At 32.0% G+C, this 16,493-nt stretch overlaps 1 pseudogene; it reads left to right on the top strand.

The window, feature by feature from the left end:
- Positions 1-1,240: 1,240 nt before the first annotated feature.
- LOC120136499 lies at positions 1,241-12,631 on the top strand (annotated as a pseudogene).
- Positions 12,632-16,493: the final 3,862 nt, after the last annotated feature.

Genomic DNA, 16,493 nt, shown 5'->3' with positions numbered 1-16,493 from the left:
GAGAATTTAACCGCCTTTAAGCATCGAGTCCAACATCTTATGGATCATGGAGTATTAGAGTTCAAGATGAAAGGTTAACTTAGTTTGGTAACTAATTGTCCTGATAAGATGGAGCCAAAAGTGTTCAAAGGTAAGGGTATCAATGGGGACATCCAGGAGGAAAAATGTTGGCTAAATTACAAAGCTCAAGTGAATCGTTTGAGGATTAAAAATGATAAACTAAATAGAGAGATGGAAGCCATGCATAATGGTTTTCAAAGGATAAGTCAAGCCTTTAAAAATTTTGGTATAAGAAATGCCCCAGAGGAGTGGGCAAAATGGGTCACTAAACTGAAAAATGATATTGAACAATGGAGAAAAGAATTGTAAGGTGCATGAAGGTCAAGCCAATAAGTTCTCTTACGATTTATAGATTGCAGAAAAAGGTGCAATACAACCGTTAAAGATTTGGAAAGATGTCAAGCTGAAAATCAGATGTTGAATATGTCCATAGCCAATATGGAAGCTTCATATCAGCACCACAAGCGTGAGAATGATGCTGATCTAGAAGCCATTAGGGCCAAGAACAAGACATTGATGAAGTTTGTAGATGATTATGGAGATCTTGTACGAGAACTTCGTAACCACATAGACTTTCTTACAAGAAAAAATAAACAACATTATGTACAGCTCCGAGAATGGACAAATAAGATAGAGGAAAAAAATGACGTCATGAAAGAAGCTATGATACAAGCAAGCAATGTGGCTCCCAATTTGGTTGATTTAGCTGGCTTTGTAAGAGAATTCAAGCTGGTTGACAACTCAACACCCGAGCATGAGTGGAAGTTAACTTGGCTTTTGAAGGAGATAGCGAAGTTATGAGTTAAAGTTATCCCTTATATGTAAAGTTTGTTTGATTTACCAAAATCTTTGTGTTCAATGAAAGTTATTTGAAGACGGTCACTCTGGAATGACACATTTTATATACATGCATTTGTATCACATTTGTTTATTTAAGCATTTTTACATGCATTAGTTTAAAAACATGAAAATAATTTATGGAGGGTTATGTGACAGTAATACCAAGATCATTCATTCATACTACTTCCTCAACATCATGAACAAATAAATGGAAACAATAGAGCAATCTCATAAGGGATCACGAGATCGGTTGCAAGAGTAGTTGACCGAGTTACAACAAGATATTAGGAATCAAACATCTAGTTCTCTATAAGATTTATCAAACCAAATGATCCAGGAGATGGCAACCAAGGCTGCTGATATAGAGAAAATAGTTGCTAAAGGATATCAGTGTTGTCAGAATAATGCATCGAGAATGGAAACCTACCCCAGAGCATCCCACTCAAACCTAGGGAAGAGTCTCATTAATCATAAGTAGTCTGAAGATAAATTCAAACGGTTGAAGAAAGAAATTGGAGCTATAAAAAGATGGCACCGATTGTCCCCTAATTCATCTGAAAATGTTTAGTAGAAAGATGGAAGTGTATTTAAATGATGACAATCTGTTGATTCATTACTTCCATGATAGTCTTATTGGGCCAGTTGTAGTATGGTATAACCGTTTGAAGATAGATCATATCAAGATGTGGGTCAATCTAGCTGATGTCTTTTTGGGGCAACATCGATATGTTAAAGGCTTAGTCCCAAAATGTCAAGATCTTCAAAGAATAAGGATGAAAGCTACTGAAAGCTATAAAAAATATGACCTAAGATGGAGAGGGGTGACAACACAAGTTTAGCCTCCCATGTTAGAAGAATAAATATCATACATGTTTCGTAATTCTCTTCCAACCCCTTTCTTTGAGTTAATGCTGGCAGATTCAACAAAAGACTTTGAGAATATTGTGACATATGGGGAGTTAATTGAAAATAAAATCAGGAAAGGAAACTTGAAATCCACTTCCAAAAGCCCAACTGATCAAGAAACAAAAGCTGATAAGGTAAATAAACGTCACGTCCAGAGCCCCACAACCACAAAAGAAAAAGAGAAGCTAGTCGTTTGAACCGACCAAAGAAAGTCTCACGATCGAGAAGTACTTTGAAGGTGTTCAAAACTTCTATCTCAGATCTGTACCCCCATTTGATTAAAGGTTAATACCTAACATCGAAGCCAACGAAAGTGCCACTAAACCCTTCTGCCTACAACTATGATCAAGATATTGTCTGTGATTTCCACTTGAGGGTATTTCGGTATTCTACGGGGAATTGTAGGTCATTGTTAAAGAAGATAGAAATGCTTGTTGAAAATGAAATATGTTGCAGCCGCCTTTTAGGTAGGCCCAGAATTGGGCTTCGAGTTGAATAAAAACGTTAGAGCCGCCACCAATCATTTAAAAACAATGTTTAGGTTGATCGGACACCATCTTACCTGATCTGCGTTTTACCAGAAATATGTCAGATTTGGGAGTCGGTTACAGTCAAGGAATGATTAACACACTTGAATTGATCTTTCGGTACCATTTAATTTGTCGTTTGTCTTAATTGCGAAAAATTGAAATTTAAATTGAAATTTAAAGTTTCGATTCAAATCACTCACCTTTGATTGGTTAAAGTTGTCCCTAAAAATTCAAGATAAATATTAAATGGTGAAATATATAAATAAAAATAAATAAATAAAAACAAACAAATAAAGGTAAATATAATTACGAATATAATAAAAACGAAATAATAAATAAATAAGAAGAAGAAAAAAAAGGTTAAATTTTGTAAGTAAAAAAATGTTAAGAAAAAAATGTTAATAAAATAAAAAACACTGAAAAATAAATAAATACATAAATAGATAAAAATCAAAAGATCAAATTGAATTAAATTGGAATTTATGGATTGAAATTAATGTTAAAAATGAACTGCAAGAGAAAAAAAATAAAATTAGGGAGTTAATTCACAAAATATAAAAATTAAAAATAATGATTAAATTGAAAATTCAGAGGCAAAATTGAAACAGATGACCAAAATGAATTACACTTCAAAGCTGGAGGGACTGCAAAAATAATTTAATTAATTTCTAATTACACACAGGTCCCTTGGTTATAAATAGCCCCAAACCAAAAAATTATCATTTGAAACCAAAACCGAAAAAAACTCTTCCTCCCAAAAAAAGTTATCCCCTCTTCAACTGGCCCCGATAGTCGACCACTGACCGTCGTTCCACCGCCACTTCTTCTCAACGCCCTAAACCCAAAACTGAGACCCAAAACTCCTAAAAAAGCTTTGAACGGTATAGATCTACACCTAAACTTTCGGGTTTTACCTTTTAAATCTGGCGACTCTTGGTTTATCGGCGTGCTTGGCTCCTCTCGGTTCTCACGAGCAAAATGAGGCTTTGCTCCCTTTATGATTATATGCTTTCTGTCTTTATGGTTTCGAGTACTTTTTGTATGATTTGCATTTTTGTTGTGAGATCCCTTTGTGGTACGATGCTCTATGTGGTTCGATCTTGTTGTTTTTTTTGTGGTGTGTTGTGTTTCGTGGTTTTTGTATAATGTCATTGTATGATGTGTCTTTGATTGTTCCTTCGGTGGTTTTTTGTGTTCCGCTCTGATTCCTTTGCTTGGCCTCACCGGGGCTTTTATAGCCCCGATTTTGGTCATTTTGAGCCATGAAAGGAGTGGAGTTCGTGGTTTTTTGTGGGTTGACCGAAAACCCCGGGATGGTGCAGTCCCAGGTTCTTCGGCCGGACATTAGATTGGAATTCTGATGGCGTGTGGCTTCTTGCGCTGCACCATGAAGCACCCTTCCTCTTTATGAAACCCTATTTTCCTTTGGGTTGAACTGGATTTACTAGGACAGGCTACGGATTGTTTTGGACCCGGACTCTTATTGGACCTTAAAAAATCAGAAACAAATATTAATAAGATAATAAATAATAATAAATATTAAATAAAAAATCATTTTTAAAACTATATATTATATATGTTTTTAAAAATTGTTTTCAAAACATATAATATATGTATTTTCAAAAATTATTTTTACAACTATATAATATATATTTTCAAAATATTTTCAAAACTATATATTATATACATTTTCAAAAATATTTTCAAAACTATATATTATATATGTTTTCAAAATATTTTTAAAAAACTATAAATTATATATATATATATTTAAAATATTTTCAAAAACTATATATTATATATATGTTTTCAAAATATTTTTAAAAACTATATATTATATATATGTTTTCAAAATATTTTTAAAAACTATATTATATATATATATATATGTTTTCAAAATATTTTCAAAACTATATAATATATATATTCCAAAAATGTTTTCAAAACTATATATTATATATATTTTCAAAATACTTTCAAAACTATATAATATATTTTTTTGAAAATCAATTTTTTTAAAAGTATATATTATACGTTTAAAAAATTGAAAACATTAACATATAAAAAAAACTCTGGACGAAAACAAGTGTCTACAAAATGTTGCACAAGAATTGGTGGAGCAGTGGATGACGAACTCAAGTGGGGCATCAAAGCACAATATGTAGCACTCGATTGAGTCAAGTGCCACTGCATTAGATGAGTAACGGGGCATCCTAATTAGGAAGAGATCATTTCATCCCTCATGAAGCTCTATTCCATTTGTATTGTCTTGTTTGAGTTTTTTTTGTTATTTCTTTCTTTATTTACCTAAATATTTTGTAAATATGTTTGGTGATTAACTTATGCTAATTTTTAAGGTTATGAGCAATGAATCAAATTTTTAATCTGTTAGTTCTTTGAGTATCAAATGAATTAAAGATTCTTTTAAGTTTTCAAGAATTATAGATCTTTGGCAAGTGGCAAAATTAGACCTTTCATATCCCGTCCAAAGCCAAAAGCACAATTACTCGATTTTTTACCTTAAAATAATTCATGGTCACTACCAAAACCAAATTTTGACACTACATCTATTTGAGGCACTCAAATTCATACCCTTACCTCTCTTTAAGGCAATAAAGTCATGCCCACATCTTTTCAGACACAAAATCCTCTTTTTTACGCCAATAAAATATGAAGGTCTTAAGTGTAAAACTTTCATTTGTTCGTGAATCTTCCTGCAAGAAGAGATGAGATGGGGCATCCTAGATTAAGTTTTTGAAGATAATATCAAACAATCAGGGCATACTCAAAGCAAGCATAAGAAGAAATAAAAAGAATGATTGAAACAATTCTATCATGAATTAATTACATTGTTTTCATGTAAATAAAAGTTAATCTTGAATATTCATCCCCCTGAGGATACCTTTTTTTCACAAGGACTTCTGTGTATGAAATGATGAACATATTTCTTTCAATATCCATTCACAAAAAGAGAAAAATATATATCCCTTGTTGTCCCCATTTGAGCCTGAATTATTTACCTTCTGATTCAACCTTAACCAAAGATCACCCTCCACACTGGGGGCAAAAGTGAAGGAAATCTGCTCGCAGGAGTGAAGACCATCAATTCATGTAAATTGAGAAATAACAAGGAACCATAAGGTAGATCAAATGCAAAATACGGAGATCAAATCCAGTTGAGAACAATGAAAGAAGTTACAAATATGAGAAATAAATAGAACAAGAAGGTGCTCAAAGCATTTGAAGTCCTAAACTCATCCAATAAATTCATATTCAAGACAAAAAAAAAAGAGAAAATATAGAAAAAGAGAAGAAGGAGAAGAAGAAGAATAAGAAAGAGAAAAGATAGAAAAATAGAAAAAAGATAGGAAAAAAGAAGAAAATAGGAAAAAAGAAAAAAAATAAAGAAAATAGAACAAGTATTTCAAGATGAGCGACTTATTGAGCCTCGAGCCACAAGGTTAATTAAGTGCAATCGTTTCAAAGATCCAGATTCAACAAGAAGAGCGAGAAATACCGAAGATATAGGAAAATATAGATGAACTCTAGGGTGAAAACCCAAAAATAGGCAGTTTAGAGGATCCAAAAAGAATGAAAATAAAAGAAAATGGCAAGCAGATTCAAATTGAAAGAGACAAGATTGAAGGCATCAAAATGAATTGATCATTGGTTCAATCGCCTTTAAACATTTGTTTGGGCCTATTATCCCTTTTTTCGTAATCGTGAACTGTAGCCTACATTATGTACCTAAAAAGTCCATTCTAATCATACATGGAGTTCTAACCAGAAGAGACTATCTTCAGATTTTATTTCGTCTCTCAAGATTATTATTTTTTTATTTTCTATTCTTTTCGCAAAAGGTTTTCTAAAATTTTTAATACATGATAGGAAAAATGACAAAGGGAGGTTCAAAACTTAAAATTTTGAATAACGTCTTGAAGCAAATGAGGATTCGAGTTGAAAACTTGAAAAGGTAACTCAAATATTAAATTGAGTAACTACGACATAAGAGCCGGTCTTACAAATCTCTTGATGAAGCACCCCACATCCCAAATGTGTTCTTGAGAGTTTTGAACTGGTGAGTATCTCTAGAAGATGAACATAGGAACCACTTCCTCAAGTCAGTAAACACCAAAGAACCATATATGTTATAATAAAAAGGCCAACCTGAGAGACCTTACCTTTCCAGAATCAACCTAGACCTCAAATTTGATACTTGTCAAATGACTATAATTCTTAAAGAATCAAAAGAGCAATTGACTTGTTTGATATTTAATGAACTCTTGTTTATAATTTGTTTCAATTGCGAGCCCATTGTATGAGGCACCGGTTTTCGAAAATTCTTCATCAAACATTTTCACATTTTGAAAAATTTTAAAAAAAGAAAAACATTTTCAAACAGGATAATCTCTCCAGAATGAAAGAGGTTCTTGAAAATGATGAGACTTGTTCTTCCTCAAATGAAGAAGTGAGAGGGAAAAATAAGAGCCAAAGCAAGAAGAATAAACGACATAGGAGAAATGAAAGCATTCTTCATTTTTTTTGAAGCAATAAAGTTTGAAAGATCAAAAGACTCAAGAAAAAAACTTCTCATACTTTGTTGTGACATCATCAACATCAGTAGTATATTATGAAGCAGGAAATCACCTTAATAAGAAGTGCTTGTGATTTTTTATAAAGATTGAAAATTTGACACCCGAATAGGGATGAGTCATGAAAGTATCCACATTGGGGCATGACCAAAGACCCAAATCATGTTGAGATAACAAGGTTCAGACTGAAAAGACATTGAGAATGAGCCTCAAAACTTGGAGTGGCAGGTGTAGAACATGGATTTGTGAAGAGCTTACCTTGTAGAGCAAACCAGTCGAGCATCAATGTAGAGTTCTAAAAAAACAATTGTAAGCCAATGACATAAAGGGGCATCAAAGTCATATTTTTTTACTACAGTAAGAATTCAAGAAATGAAACATTTCTTCTAAGACTTTAATGCAGAAAAGAGAAAAAGAAGACACAAAGACAAGATGATTAAATGGCTCTTAAAAAATGCAAGCTTGAAATTTTTAGTTGCTACACTGATATATGAGTAAACCCTAGAGAAGAGTGATCAAGTGGAAGAAGACTGAGTTCTCCATTTTAGAATTAAAGGAAAGTTGAATCATCATTTTTGCATTCATGAGAACATCATTTACATAAAAGAAAATGCATTACATTGCATTCACATTTCACACATAAACATATGGTTTTTACAGATCTTCCAATAAAAAAAGAAGATTCATGATGTCAAAATCTCATCAGGTGAAAGCTAGAATTCAAACCTCGAATACAAGAAAACATGTTTAGAGAGGCAGAACCTGAAGAACAGGAGAGCCCAATCCATAAAAGAAGCATTACTTTGAAATGGGGTATGTTACCTGACCATTAAGTTGTTTTTATAATTTGAAAAGTAAGAAAACGATTTCCAAAGTTTCTTACTTAATAAGTCCTTTGGGCCATCAATAAGTCTTTCGAGTATGATGTTTAAATCCTTCAGGTCATTTGTAAGCCTTTCAAGCAAGATGATAAGTCATTCGGGCAATCTATAAGACCTTTGGGCATGATGTTTTCACGTGATTTTTGAAAATTGAGAAAGTGATTTCCAAAGTTTATCGTTTAAATCTTTTCTGAAAATTGATTTTTTTTAAAAGTAAGAAAACGATTTCCAAAATTGCTTACTTAGTAAGTCCTTCGGGCCATCAGTAAGTCTTTCGAGCATGATGCTTAAATTCTTTGGGTCATCTGTTGGTCTTTCGAGCAAGATGATAAGTCATTCAGGCCACCTATAAGACCTTTGGGCAAGTTACTTTCATATGATGATTTGAAAAATGAAAAAATGATTTTCAAAGTTTCTCATTCAATATTTTTAGAAAATTAAAATTATGAAAAGTAAGAAAGTGATTTCCAAAGTTTCTTACTTAGTAAACTATTTCCAAAATTGGTAAGTCATTCGGGTCAACAGTAAGTTTTTCGAGCAAGATGACAAGTCATTCAGGTCATCTATAAGACATTTGGGCAAGATGCTTTCATATGATAATTTGAAAAATGACAAAGAGATTTCAAAGTTCCTCATTTAGTATTTTCAAAAAACAAAATTTTTGAAAAGTAAGAAAGTGATTTCCAAAGTTTCTTACTTAGTAAACTATTTCCAAATTTGGTAAGTCCTTTGGGCCATCAGTAAGTCTTTCGAGCATGATGATTAAATCCTTCGGGTCATCTATCAATCTTTCGAGCAAGATGGCAAGTATTTCGGGCCATCTATAAGACATTTAGGCAAGATGCTTTCATAAGATAATTTGAAAAATGAGAAAGCAATTTTCAAGGTTTCTCATTTAGTATTTTCAAAAAAGTGAAATTTTTTAAAAGTAAGAAAGTAATTTCCAAAGTTTCTTACCTAGTAAACTATTTCCAAATTAGTAAGTCCTTCAAGCCATCGGCAAGTCTTTCGAGCATGATGATTAAATCCTTTGGGTCATTTTTCAGTCTCACTTAAGACAACATCAGGATGAAAACGGACAAAATCACGTTGTCTTTTTTATCTTTGCCATATTCATGTTAACATAAGCATGGGCAAATAGGGGCAGCTGTAGACACCTGTTTTGTCTGCATTTTTTATATTATTATTATTATTATTATTATTATTATTATTTATTTATATTATTTTTACAGGCTTTATAAGCTCAATTTGAGGCCTAATTATAAGAGGCTAATCAGCCCAATCCAAGTGACCCATCAAGCCCAACATTGGGAAACCATAGCCCAAGTGATTTTAGGGTTTTCTAAAACCCTAGTCATCAACAGTAGTCGCCGCCGTCGGTCACTCCCATCACCACTGCCAGTCGAAAGTCCACACTGAGCTGAGAAGCCACACCGTCGGTCACATCACCTCCCCTGTTCAACCATAAACCAAATCAAATAAATAATAAAAATAATAACCCAATGTCGGGAAATCTGACAACCCTAATTTCCCAAAGCCATAACCATAAATCAAACCACTCTATTGTGGTTTGACTCACTAAACACGCATGGGAAACAACAAAAAATATTAGAAGATTCGAGGGGGAGGGGGAGGGGATTCAATTTTGAAAAAAAAAGGGAAAACATAGTGATTTTTGAGAAAAAAGAGGAAAAAATAGAATGAAAGAAAACAATGGAAAAAGAAAGAAAAAAGATACCTTACCTCAGTCTTCACATCACCAGCGACGAAGGAACTTGTCAAGCATCAAAAGGTGGCCTATTTGTTTATTTTAGATTATGGTTTGGGGGAGTTTTAGGGTGCAAAGGTTTTGATTTAGGAGTCAAGGAGGTTAGGGGTTATATTTTGGGTATTTTCGAGGAGGTTGGCCCTTTATCGAGCTGGTGTGCTGTGGTGGCCATGATGGTTCGTGGCCACCGAATAGGTTTTCTGTTTTGAATAAAGAAAAAATGAAAATGAAAAAAAAGAGTTTGAGAGAGGAACGTTTGAGAGAGTAACGATTGAGAAGAAGATAAAATGAGGGCTAGTGTTTCCAAAAATCCTATAATAGGGTATTTATATTAATCCCAAAACGATGTAGTTTTGGTATTAGGGTTTCTAAACCTTTTACGCCTGGGATTATCTCTTTTCTTGCCATCTTAGTGTTGTAAAGTTTCATTTTAGTCACTAGAATTTCTTGTTATATTGTTCCAAAGTTTAGATTAATGCATTTTAGTCCTTAGTTCGAGGCTTTTAGTGTTTTGAAATTGGTCATTTTATTTTACGCACCTTATTTTTTGATCCCAGATTATTTGTCACTCTGTTTTTTTTACATTTGATGTCTAATTTTACATGTTTATATTTTAGTCCATGATGTATGTTTGAATTATTTACCTTTCCAGTATTATATTTTGTGTTATTTGATCTTTACTACTTTAGTGGCCCTTTATATTTTTAATTATTCTAATTTGATCCTTATGGTTTTATTGTTTTAATTGAGTTTTTTATTATGTGCTTATATATATATATTTAGGAAATACCTTATACCATATGTATATTTATTTCATTTCATTTCATTTATTTTATTATATATATATATATATATATGTGTGTGTGTGTGTGTGTTGCACTTCCTAGATATAATATAATTATTTCTATCCTAAGTTAAAAAAGTATATATGTAAATAGATATGAAAACTTATAAATTTTATTTTTTGATATATAACTTTTTAGGAATTTTAAATTCATACATACGTGATATATTATTAATCTTTGATTTATAAGTATAATATAATTTAATAAATAATATTTTATGTATATATTAATTGTATTATTATTTTTATGCATGTTATGTATGTAAATGCGTAATTAGATGAATATATGTCTAGGTTTTTTTTTAATTAATTTGCATGGTATCCTCATAAGTATTTATTGATTCGATCAAAATAATTTGATTAAAGGATTATCCGTTTATTTTGAGAATAAGGAAAATGATTGTCTTAAAGAATAAGAGGTCACTTTCAATATTCTTAAAATAAAAGAATATCCTACCAAGTGAAACTAATAAAATTTATTACATTATAATTTGGGACTGAGAAAAAAAATTATGTTCTTTTAATTAAATTCACCAAGAAAAAACTGTTAGATCAAATCTAAGATCATGTCTCGATGTATTTAAATAATTGAACATCCTTGTTCTCATTAATGGTTGGTAAAATAATTAATTAATCGTATTTGTTTGATATATGTTTGTAATTTTAGTTTTATTTTTGTATGTATTTTTAATGAGATCTCAAAATAAATAGTCCTTGAATTAATATTAAATTTTAGGATGAAGTAGTAATATTTCTTTATTTTGATTAGAGTAATAAATGATTGCTTTAAGGTATGAGAGGTCATTTCTTCTCAATAAAAAATAATTAAATATTATTGTTTTCCTTCTTAAAATTCAAAGAAAATGTTTTAAAAAGAAAACATTAATCTACTTCGCTTTATTTTATTGTTATTTATGCATTTAAATTTGGAATTAATAATGAGCTTTAGAATAAAATTATAATATTTTCTTTATTTCGATTGGAGTAGAAATCGACTGATTTAAGGCATGAGAGATTGATTCTTCTCAATAAGAAATAATTAAATATTATTGTATTTTATCATAAAATTCAAAGAATATTATTTAAAATGGATCTTAAATTAAATTAATCTCGAATTCTTAAATTTAAGTGAAAATACAACTAATTAATCGACTAATCATCGATTTAGGGCACTGTTGGGGTGATAATCATTCCCCACGCATAACCGACTCTCGAACTCAAATTTTTTGTAACACATACTGTAAAATTATTGTTTTAATTAAAATTAATTTTTATTAAAATGACAAAAACATTTTGAATGTCCAATCACACCCTAATCAAATATTTGTGGTGAATTATTTAACCATGTTATATTATTAAAAGGAAATATCAAATTATTCGAGATGTGTTAAAAATCACTTTAAAAATTTAAATTTGTTTTTTTAAAAATCATTTCGACAGTAACCATCATCACCGGTGGAGCAAGCGGCATCGGCAAAGCTACTGCCTGTCTCTTCGCCAATCACGGTGCTCATGTCGTGATTGCTGACATCCAAGACGAACTTGGCCAGCAGGTAGCCGCCTCGATCGGTTCCAAAAACTGCAGCTACATTCACTGTGATGTTACCGATGAAGAGCAAGTGAAAGCTATGGTCGAATGGACCGTCCAGAATCATGGCCGCCTCGATATCATGTTTAGCAACGCCGGGATGATTCATGCCACAAAGAAAACCTCCAACTCCAACCAAAACATCCTCGATATCTTCTTCGTAGCTTTCGATCGGCTCTTTTCCGTCAACGTACGTGGCATGGCCGCGTGCGTTAAACAAGCGGCCCGTGCCATGGTCGATAAACAAGTGAGAGGAAGCATCATCTGCACGGCGAGTGTCTGCGTCAGTAGCGGTGGAGAGATGGATTTTGATTACTTACTGTATGTAAAAGCATTCGGTGCTGGGATTAGTAAGGTCGGCGAGCAAACAGCTGGGGCAGCATGGGATAAGGGTAAACAGCATATCGCCGTTCGTGGTGGCGACGCCGTTAATGTGTGAACTGATGGGAAGGGAAGCGGAGGAAACTGAGAAGATTTTTGAAGGGCTGACGACGTTGAAAGGGGTGGTGGTGAAAGAGAAGCACGTGGCTGATGCGGTGTTGTTTCTGGCATCCGGTGATTCGGAGGTGTTATCCGGACATGACATGGTGGTGAACGCCGGCTTTTTGGTCAAATAATTTGATCTGTGGGTCCGACTAAATGGTCGACAAAATCTTATGCCTTTCACTTGATCCTTTATTTTTAGGGTAAAATATATAAATGGTCACTAAAGTTTTTAGATGCTTGCATTTAGGTCCCTTAACTTTTAAAACTTGTAATAAAGTCACCAAACATTTAGTTCGTTTGCAATATCGTCCCGACGTAACGACCATTTCACTTCCGTTAGGGTAAATTATATAAATGGTCACTAAACTTTTCAGGCGCTTGCATTTAGGTCCCCATGTAACACCTATAACTCGTATAATTATACCTATACAGATTATAGATGTCACCCGAATGTTTTGGAACCATTTCCAATTCAAAAGTGATTTAAAATTTATTTTCTTAAAATGGTAAATGATAGTATAAAAATATCATATCATATAAATTATGTTTCATCATAACATAAACTTCTGAATCTTTATCGGACATTTACTATTTGTCCAACTAACACTTACATTATGACCCATAGGTCTTCCATTATAAAATCACTTGATATCAAGAAATTGAATATTTCTACTTTGGAATTCGTTATTTCATTCTTAAGGAAATCTTTATAACTTTTACAGATCCATAGAAATTATTCTCGAATAATTGAAACATTTTCCATCTCAAATGAAAGTCTCAATGTTCACATCATTCAATAAGAAAACTTGATAAATTTGTAGCAATAACTTCATAGCAGTTAATGCTAAAATCACACTATCAAGCAAATTTACTATTTTCCTCTCACTAGAAATCTGACACTTTTCAAGTTCTTGAGAATCAATCTCGATCTATACAATAATTCATTGCAGCATGGAAGGTTAGACAATCCATTTTCGCATATTTACATTCACAAGGTAACTCTATCCAGTTTTATGGATTTGATATATATGCTCAATCCAATTCATAACCATGTGATTCACTATTAACTCAATTTTCTTTAAACTTTTAGCAGACAACTCATTACCGCTTATTTATTTCCTCTTACTCAAATCAACAATGCTTTAAACAATTTAATGCTTAACTTAAATATTTCTCAATTATTTAAGCTTACCTCAATTCTTCCCATTCAGAAACTTCATTGAAAGTTGGGGTATTTCTTCCACAAAATGGAGGAAAATCCCTAACATCACTCACCCTTCTAAGACGTGATATGTCAGGTTCCTTTTTGTCGACTTCAATCTAGACCTTCATTTCAACATTTTCAAATTTCTTACCTTTGTCTTTAGTTTCCGACATCTAAACATAGTCATAATCATCATACATTAGTAAAGAGTAACTTTACTCCTAATAAGCATCATCACAGTATATATACAATTATCAGTAATTTTTGACATCCTAGTGGCATGTATACACTTTTTAACTCAAAACAAACTCGGTTTAGTCCTAGAATCGACTAAACATGTAGCTCTGATGCCAATAAATGTAACACCCATAACCCGTATAATTATACCTATACAGATTATAGATGTCACCCGAATGTTCTGGAACCATTTCCAATTCAAAAGTGATTTAAAATTTATTTTCTTAAAATGGTAAATGATATTATAAAAATATCATATCATATAAATTATGTTTCATTATAACAAATTTAAAACAAAATATTTTTTATGAATAGTACTGTGATCTTACTACAGTAACTGCTACAGTAATTTCAGCAAAATATATAAAACTCATAAAAACTTAACCTTTCACCACAATAAAGTTACCATTTTGTTTCCAAATTTGTTCAACAAAATAAATTGAACATTAATAAGTACATGCCACTAACAATGTCAACAATACATCATAAGATGTCTTACTGATATTGAAATATACTCTTCGATGCTTGATGTCACTTTGAACTCTTTATTCTACTACTGGCTTTTTACCTACGCGTGAAAATCATCACACGCTAAGTATATACTTAGTGAGGCAATTTAAAACAATAAACAGTGAAATATAACTCATGCATGAATTTCAGTGTCATAAACAAATGACATAAGATCATGTTACATGCATGTCCAATATTTTACCATGATCTACCAATATGCTTACCATTTATCCTATAAGCTCGTAAGCTTATTTTACCAATATACTTACAATTTATCCCATAAGCTCGTAAGCTTATTTGCATGGTTACCATTTATTAACCAATAAACCATAACCCAAAGTATAACTGTATGAGGAACCCGGTATAGGAGTCAAATATTGCACCGAAGTGCTGAGGTCAAGCTTTGCTCACCTAATAATGCACCGTAGTGTTGAGGTCGGGTTTTACAAACCTTGTACACCATAGTATTTTGTACCGTGTCTTCACTAGACACTTTGAGGCCTGCACTATGTGCCTTCTCTAGACACTCTAGTGCTACCTAATATGCAACTGCTAGACTCTATGGCATGCCATTAATACCAGTGATCCTCAATAACATACTTAGGCATGTAGTCTATTTTTATTTGATCCATCCATGGCAAAATATATCAATATCGTTTAACATTGGGAAGTTCATACCCGAAATAATATTCATGGTAAAATATCACATTATTCATGATCAATGCATTATAATTTCACACTATGACATATCAATGTCATATCAAAGTTATAAAAATGACATAATATCATGTTGATATAAACAAGGTCGACTTATCGCAAGTCTTCCTGATGATATATAAAGCATCCATGTATAATGTCATGCATGTATTGCACTCACCTTGACACTTTATATCTTTCAAAATATGTGCCTCACTATTGTCCACAATAAACCCTTTTCTATTTAACTTGCTTCGATCACAAATCAATCACAATCTGTATAAATCACTAATTCATAACGATACATATGTTAGTATTGTACTAACATAAACATATCCCATAACAACTCCATAATATACTTCAAACTCATTTTCCACCAAATATTTTAACACCTATTAATTCTTTTAATTTTGGCACCAATTTTTTCAACTTATATGAAATGGTCCTTCAACATTTTACCACTTAAAATTTCAATACAAAAATTCCAGTATTGAAAGTATTATCAACCAAATACCCATACAAAGACATAATTACAATAAACACTCCCGACAATTCGAAATTTGCATTACAATCACCAAACTTTCTAAACTTCCCAAAATAATCAAATTTCACATATTAACACTCATTTTAATTCCCAAACAACAATTTCCAGCATAGTACATCAATTATATAACACTTACACAACAACCCATCTATTTTCCAAAATTTTCGAATTGATCCCAACTGTTCAAAAATTACAAAATGGTCCCCAAATTTTTCTAAGGCTCGTAGAATACTTCCTTCATCATTTCCAACCCTTATATAATTTTTTTCACTCAAACAATCCATGACCGAAACTTAAAGAACAAGTTTTAGAAAGATTAAACATGTTCTAATCATCATACATGCTTGAATATGAATCTACTACCTCACAAACATCAAGATTCATCATCAATTTCATGATCCCTTAAATGAACACAAACTGTAGAATTTGAGATCTTTGAACACCAACAAGATTATCATGCAATATTAGTACCAAATGATAGCGTTTTTCGCGTATAACAATTTCCATTTTACGGCATACTTAAAATCCAAATGAAATTGCTTAAAAATTGAATTGAAGCTTTCTCTTACCTTTGTAGAAAACCCACGACAGCTTGGAGAAGATGATGAGCAAGTTAGAATGAAATGTTGGGTGCATTTCATATTAGTTTACATTAAATTCCACTATAAATGAATAAAATATTCATTTAATTGAGATAAGACCAAATCACCCTTAATGAATCTTCCTATTCACCATAAAACCATGACACCTCATCCTTATCATCTATCAAAGTCAAAGATGAATTATTTTGACTTTGATTTATGAAAT

This window comes from Hibiscus syriacus, unplaced genomic scaffold (assembly GCF_006381635.1).
Source record: "Hibiscus syriacus cultivar Baekdansim isolate YM2019G1 unplaced genomic scaffold, ASM638163v2 tig00110633_pilon, whole genome shotgun sequence".
NCBI classification, from domain to species: Eukaryota; Viridiplantae; Streptophyta; class Magnoliopsida; order Malvales; family Malvaceae; genus Hibiscus; species Hibiscus syriacus.
This window is presented reverse-complemented; position numbering and strand designations above follow the sequence as displayed.